Raw genomic sequence first — 8,618 nt, 5'->3', positions numbered from 1 at the left:
GTGTTATATCTATTTCTCTTTCTTATTCCTCTCCTACATCATTTTTTACCTCCATTATAGGCAGTTGTGTATTACTCACCTTATTACCTATTTCCATTTGATAGTTGTTTCTTTTTTTGTATTTTCTCTTTCCTTAGTCACATTTGTGACATTTGAACATTCTTTGACTATTTGAGCATCTTCTTTTGGGGGCTCTTGTGTAGTTGAATGTGTCATAGAGGCCTATTGAGTTTCTTTCCTTTCCTTTGGTTCCTGACTATTATGCCCTACATACACATCCCTAATTTTTGTGAGAAAAACATTGGGTCCCCTCTTCTCAATTTTTATATGCCTTCTTGGAGGTAAGTTTTTTGTTTATATTCAACTTTTAGTGTTTGGCTTCCCACATCCTTGTCCTAGATGTCAAAATCTTTTCATGTGGAAGAAGGAAGTAAGGATTTATATCCTTCTGGCAGGAATGCTTGGTCTTTGAGAAAGAGACTTTCAAATTGTGTGGGAATTTCTTCTTGCATATCTCTAGTGGTAGGGAAAGGTTTCTATGGTCCTAAGGTTAGATGCATGGTAAAGTTCATTAATGAAGGACAAGTACAATTAATGCACCTTTCTTTAATTATCATGATCACTGGGTTATTTAAGAAGCCTAAAGGGGTTACTTGACACTTTTTTTTATAATCATAATTGTGCTCTACAAGTAAACAACTTCATTTGGGTTGTCACTTTTCTTGCAAAAGGTCATCCTACAAGTCTATGAGTGTTTTTCTCAAAGTTAGGTTGGTTTGGTTTATGTTCAAGTTGTGCACAGGTCCAAGCATTCTTATATCTCTACATATTTAGTGCTCTGTGTTTTATTTCTTCCCTTGGTCCCTTGCTCCTACTCTACACTAAGACAACCCTTATTCAAGAAACAAAAAGGAAATATTTTTGGGCGATGCAAGATTTCTCTTACATGCAAGATGCTTTTGCATCAAACACCTAGGGTAATTTGAGAAGTGACCCCATCATGTCTCAAGTGTTCAAAGGAAAAATAAGATGGTCCAGCTCCTCCTTTTCTATCCATGATAAATCTTCTATTGGCCTCCATTTCCATTTGACTAGGAACCCTTCATAAGTTATGTTCCTTGTACTATTTCCAATTCCAACATGTCTATTTAGTATCTCCTCAATCTCATTTGTAGATGAACTAATTGTTGGAATACTTCATTGTGCTTCTATAAATTCATCTCCAACACCTCCTTGATAATAATCTATCAAAGATGAAATGTTAAATACTAGTGCAATATTCAATTTAATAGGAAACTCCACTTCATAGGCATTTCCAGAATCATGTATTTTCACTATCTTCCATGGTCCAAACTTCTTCATTTTTAGCTTATTATATGCACCCATTGGAAAATGCTCCTTTCTCCAATTTGAAATTTTTTATACCTCCTTTTCAAATCTTCCTTAGCCTTGTACTACATATTCATATTTTTTATGTGCTTCTTCATCTGCTCATGGATTTTCTTCAAATGTTCAACAAAATCTCCCACTTTTGCACTACTTATTTCTATTGTATCCAACTTTCTTAATTCATAAGCATTTACGGGATAACTCCCATATAGAATCTAAAATTTCAATTTACCAATACTTCTATTGAAAAATTATTATATGCATATTCTTCCTATGGTAAAATCAGATCCCATCCTTTTGGCTTATCTCCAACCAAACATCTCAACAAATTTCCCAAACTCCTATTCACAACTTTTGTATGTCCATCAGCATTTGGATGATGTGATGACTAAACTTCAACTTTGTCACTTTTTCCATAATGTATGTTATAAATACCCAACAAACTTGGTATCTTGATCTAAAGCTCTACTCTTTGATGGACCATATAGTCTTGCCACTTCTCTGAAGAATAACTCCACCACATGAACAAAATCACTAGTGATCTTGTAGGGAATGAAATCTACCATCTTTCAAAATCTATCAACCACCTCAAATATTGAATCATACAATCATTGTGTTCTTGGTAAACCAAGAAAAAAATCCATGCTAACATCCTCTCATGGCTACTCTAGTGCAGGTAATGGATGATACAAACCTATATTCTACTTCACTCCTTTTTCTAACTAACATACTCTACAAATATACACAAACATCTTCACATCTTGTTGCAATTGTGGCTAGTAATAATTCTTAGCAACCAAAGCAATGATCTTATCTCTACCAATGTGTCCAACCAACCCTTTTCCATGCTTCTCCTTGATGAAATTCTCTCTCATAGAACTTCTAGGAATGCACAACTAACTTCCTTTGAATAACATACCATCTTCGATTATGAAATCCAACCAATTTTTCCTATGAAGTGTAACAGGTTTTGTATAAGCTTTCCAAGCTTTTCCCAAATTAGGATCCTCTAGACACAAATTATTGAGTTCCTTGAACCCAACCATGTCAATTTACACCTCTATTAGCAAAATTTATCTTCTACTAAGAGCATCTACAATTTTGTTAAACTCCCCACTCCTATGTTTCAAAACAAATACCTTTGGTTCAATTTTCCTTCACTATTCAAATATTGCAAAGCTTGATGATTGGTATACAAAAAAAACTCCTTATGAAGAAGATAGTGTCTCCACCTCTTCAATTCCTAAACTATGTCATTAAGTTTATAATCATAAAAAGAATATTTTCTTTTGGCATCATTCAAATTCTCACTAAAATAAGAAATAGGTCTACCTTCTTCACTCAAAATAGCTCCTATTGCAATACCAATAGCATCACAATCCACTCAAAACACCTTATTAAAATATGAAAGTGCTAAAATAGGTTTCTCTATAACTTTATATTTCAACAAATTAAAACTCATATTTGCTCCTATAGTTCACTTAAATGATTTCCTATCCCATCTTAGGTTTCAATCAAAAGCCCACAAATATTGCTATAACCTCTGATAATTTTTTTGTAAAATGTAGCCAGTCCATGGAAAGATCTTACCTCTATGGCACTCCTTAGAGTAGGTCATTCAAGGATAGCCTTCACTTTCTTAGGGTCCATTTTTAGACCTTTTGTTGATACTGTGAATCCCAAGTACACCAACTCCTTCACAAAACTGCACTTCTTCAAATTTATTAGCAAATTTCCTCCCTCAACTTATCAAACACCTTATGAATGTGCATCAAATCCTTCTTCAAGTCTTACTAAAGATCAATATATCATCTAGGTAAATAGTGACAAATTTTCCTAGTAACTCCTTTAGTACCTCATTCATGAGCCTCATGAAATTGCTTGGTGCATTGGTTAGCCCAAATGGCATAAAAATCCACTCATACAATCCTTCTCTTGTCTTGAAGGAAATCTTCTATTCCTCTCCTTATTTGCTGAAAATTTGATAGTATGCATTCTTTAGATCTATCCCTATGAAATATAAAGTTTCACTCAAACTTTCCATAGTATCATCCATCTACAACAAAGGGAATATGTACTTGATTTTGATCTTGTTGATAGCCTATGAACCTATGCACATCCTCCATTTTCCATTCTTCTATGGTGCTAATAATATTTTTACAACACATGGACTCAGGTCTCCCAAATTACTCCCGTCTATAATAACTTGTTCACTTGTCTATTCAACTCCTCACTTTTTGCTAGTGTCATTCTATGCACTTCCTTGTTTGAAAAAATGGCTCTTGGAATCAAGTCCATCTAGTGATTGATCTTCCTAATTAGGGGTAATCGATCAAGTATATTATCTAACATAATATCACAAAACTCTCCCAACAAATTTGCAACTTCTATAGGTACCTCTTCTATTTCTTATTTACCATCTTTTGGGATTTAAACAAAAAACATATTCTCATGCTTCATACCTTTGAGAAAATCCTTTCCAACAACAAAACATATTCAGGTAGCACTACATACCTTTTCTTCTTTCTCCTTCAATGGTTTCAACTTATGTTTTGCTCCATCCTTTGTCAGAGTGTAGGTATCTGCTTAGCCATCATATACAACATGCCTGTCAAACTACCGTACCCTACTCAACAACATATGACATATATCCATAGGTATAATATCACAAAGCACATAATCCTGGTAGCTTCCAATATTAAACTTCACTAGGGACTGCTCATTGATGATGACCTTATGGTCATCCTACACCCATGAAATACAATATGGATGTGAGTATTTCTACCTCTTGAGATTTAACTTCTTGACCCTATTTTTTGACACTAGATTGTCAATTTTTCCATTTTTAATGATCACATCACAACACTTATCTTCACATTTACACCTTGTGTGAAACAAACTCCTTATTTGGTTAGGTTCATTCTCACCACTTAGCAAGACTCTCCTATTAACTAGGACTTCTCCTCTTTTAGCATCTTTAGACTGGTATGATCTAGCATCTTCTTAAACATGTACATCTCTACCCTGCCCTTTAATTCTTCTATCTTTTCTTCCTTGGTGTTGGGACCATTCAAATTCTCTATACCCTTCTTCTCCATAGTAAAATAATTTTCCATGAAAACCTCCTATTCCATATCATTTCCATCCTCTTCCTCTTGATCTCTATTGTTCTAATCATGGAAATGATTATAATTGTTTCCCCTCTAGTTCTAACTTCTACTACCAGCCTCATCGATGTTCTTATGTTTTGGAAGTGTAATGATAACTAAGGGATTGGGGTGGGGTGGGGGGAGAGGTGGGGGGGGTGAATCAAGAACCACTTAAAACATATTTCACTTAATCCCACATTATTATATTATCTAATCTACTTGCATGCATGGAACATAAATAAATAAAGGTAACAACACCATAACATTTTGACACAAGAATTGGTAACCCATAAACCCTTCAAGTAGAAGATAAAACTAGGGTGGGGATGACTCCCACAATGCTTCACTACTGTAGTAATAAAATTGGCTTGTTAAGGTTTACAATTGATCACTTTTGGCGATATACTCAGTTCAAAGTAAGAAAAACTATTAGGTCTACCTTGTGAAAGGATTTATAGAATACAATAAATTATGTACTCAATTAAGATATTTTGTAAGGACTGTTAGGTCTACCTGTTTAGAGGATTTGACTGATCCACCTATTAGGATGATTCAATGAATTGATCTTTGTTTTGCAACTTGATTTATTCAATAAGATCCTTTGATGTAAATTGATCACCAAACTGTCAATAGATGAGGCTATGCTCTTCCTCTATAGTGCTTGTAGCCTTCTAATTACTCTTCTTTATCATATTTACTTCTATGAAATTTTCCTTAATTCATACTTCTCATTTGGATAAACAAAGTAACTTGTACTTATATTCATCCAAAATTATTACATTGACAAGTCATCTACAAAGATATCATAATAGTTCCAAATAATGCTATACTAGGTCAGCTCAATATTGATACTCTAGAAACATGGTGGAATTCAAAAACTATGACATTCAATTAACACTACACACTTGGTTCACATTGATCACTCAACAAGCAAAGCTGACTCAGTCAACACTAGTAACTCGATAGACATTTCTTGAAGCCAAATTCTTGGTTGACACTACAACTCATTAGATACACTCAACTCAGTTAACACTGCTCACTTCTAGCTTGGTTAAGTTGGATAACATGGTTTACATTAGAGCTTGGTTAAGACTATTCTATTTGGTAGCTTTGACTATGTTGGCTTCTATGATGACTTAAGTGTTTTGGAACTAATTGATAATATGTCTTTCCATAGGTTCAACACTTATGATCATCATTTTGTCCTTCATAAGATATTGTGACCTCTTCCACTATTCTTATCATTAAACTTCTTGTTCAACTTCTCCTCAACTCTAAGGCAAAATTGGTATGTCTCTTCAATATTGTTCATTTAAATGAGTCTCAGCTCCTCCCAAATGCTTGGCCTCAATCCATTAAGATAACAAGTGACTTTCTCTTTATCAAATTCCACATGGCTGGTTTTGAGAGAACTTGATAGAACTTCTTAGTATACTTTTTAATAGATCTTTCCACTTGCTTCAATTCTTGCATGTTCTTTAGAAGATCAAGCTCATAATCCACAAGAATGAATATTCACTTCAATTTACCTATCATCTGATCCCATTGGGTGATTTTTTCCTTCCCTCTTCTATTTTCCTCCATTTTAATCTCATGTCTATAGATCTTCACATGTCCCTTAAATTTTTCCTTCACAAACTTTGTTAGGATTAACCTCAAATAGCAATAGCAGTTATATGCAAATTTAACCAATGTCAAAAAATAACAGATCACACAGAAGAGAACATAAGACACAAATATTTAACATGGTTCACCCAATCCCTAGGCTACATCCACCAACAACAAGTCCAATATTATTATTATCTACTGGTAACAATCCACAATCCCTTACAAATCAATATTGCCTCAAGAAGCTATAATATCACCATACATTATGAAATTCCTAACCCTAAGCCTTTTTATAAAAAAATTTAACTACTTAAAAACTTAGGGCTAGAATAAGTCATCCAATAGAAAATTAGCCCTAGGACCCCGTAGGGGCACTAGCCCTTGATCCTATCTTGGGGGCATTGCCCCCAAACCCTCGTAGAAATAATCTAGGGATAAACCTTGCCAAATAAAACTTTGAGCTAATTAGGCTCTACATTACAAAAAACTTGACCCTATTAGGATCGTCAATATCTTCACACTTTTAGTATTTCTCCAATTTGTTGGTCCAATCAATCAACTCCTCTAGGTTGAGAATTCTTGAAAATGTGGGAACCTCAAACTTAGGTTTTTTTTGATCTTGGATATGACCTTGAAAATGTTAGAGTAATAAAGTATTTTCTTATTAATTAAATCATATTGATTTAATTATTAAGTCACTTATTATCTCTAGTTTACTTAAACTAAACTTTCCTTTTATTAATTATTATCATGCAACATAGGTTAGTTACCTATTATGGTTTTGATCTCCTTTTATAAGGATTGATCTCTTTGTAATTTTATTCATTCAACTTTGATAACAACAATCTCTTTTTTTTACCCATCAAGAATGTCTCATCTATGGATCTACGAATTCCAACCTCCATAGCTTTTAGCTTCTCTCTTCTATGATAGGCATTTGTATGCAGATGATTCTTGGGAGTTGTGAGGTTGATCTTTCATCAACTTCAAAATAGTATTAGAGCTCTAGATTGTCATGCCCCTATTATGTTTATGAGAAGTTTGGCTTGGCTTTTAGATTTGTGCTTTTTATCCAGTGTTTCCTTTTTTCAGAGTTTTTTTATTGGATCTAGGGGTCAACTTTTTTAGGTGCACTTTGAGCCCAAATGAACATCACCATTGGGCTCAAAGTGCCCCCAAAACCCTTATTTTCATATAAAATTTGTCAAATTTGGACATAGTTAGAATTTGAGGATAGAAAATATTGCTCCTAGATTCAGCACATTTCCCAAGCTAGTGATTTTCTAATTTTCTAGGCACATTTCTCAAGGAAAAAGGTTTTAGATTTTTACACGCAAATTTAAAAAAATTATTTGAAAATCAAGAGTTTTTGGGTTGATCTATAGTTTTTCATGTTTCTTGAGGCAATGATTTAGTACAAAAATTGAGGGTTTTTTGACACGCAAATCAAAAAAAATTGGGCACGCAAATTAAAACTTTTTTGATACAGAATTAGCACACTTCTAAGGCAATTTTTGGTACTACTATGCATTCTTTTCGATACATTTTAGCATGAATTCTGAGGTGGTATTTTTCTTGTGTATTTCCAATGCTTTATTGACCTACATGTGGTCTATTGGCCATAACTTGCTCATTCAGACTCCGTTTTTCAATCCAAAAGATGCACCAGAAAGTTGATTCTAAGCCCATCATAATGGTGTAGTTTATTTGGATTTTTTATGTTTTTCAATGGCCTTTTTTTGCTATCAAGGTCATAATTTCTATTTTTCACTCTGAGAGACATGTCTTGAGACATGTAGTTTATTTGGATTTTTGATTTTTTTTGGTGGCCTTTTTTGGCTATTCAAGTCATAATTTCTATTTTGCACTATGAGAGACATGTCTTGAGACATTCTATTTTCCAGATTCTACTATAGGCACATCTTGTTTAGTTTTTTTCTTTTTGGCATTCTGATGGATATCTTGGTTATTTTAGGTCTAGAGATCAATTTTGTTGTTTAAAATAATTTTTCATGGGTTGTACTATCTATTGTATTAGCCTTATGTGACAAATTCTGAGTCAGTAATTATTTTTTGTGCTTTTCCAGTGCTTTTTTGACCTACATGTGGTTTTTTGGCCATAACTTGCTCATCTAGACTTCATTTTTTGATCCAAAAGAAGTATCAGAACTCTAATTCTGAGCCTGTCACAATGGTATAGTTATTTGGATTTTTTATATTTTTTTGGTGTCATGTTTTGGTTTTAAAAGTCATAAATTCTATTTTGCACTTTGAGAGACATATCTTGAGACATTCTATTTTCCAGATTCTACTCTAGGCACATCCCATTCAATTTTTTTCTTTTTGGAATTTTGATGGATATCTTTGTTATTTTAGGTCTAGAGATCAATTTTTTTGTTTCAATTTTTTTTTTTATGGGTTTTACTATCTATTGTATCAGCTTTATGTTTCTTTCGATCTTTGCTGACATCC

Source organism: Cupressus sempervirens, chromosome 2 (genome assembly GCF_028749045.1).
Source record: "Cupressus sempervirens isolate cs-2001-9-10 chromosome 2, ASM2874904v1, whole genome shotgun sequence".
NCBI lineage: Eukaryota > Viridiplantae > Streptophyta > Pinopsida > Cupressales > Cupressaceae > Cupressus > Cupressus sempervirens.
Note: the sequence above shows the minus strand (reverse complement) of the source record.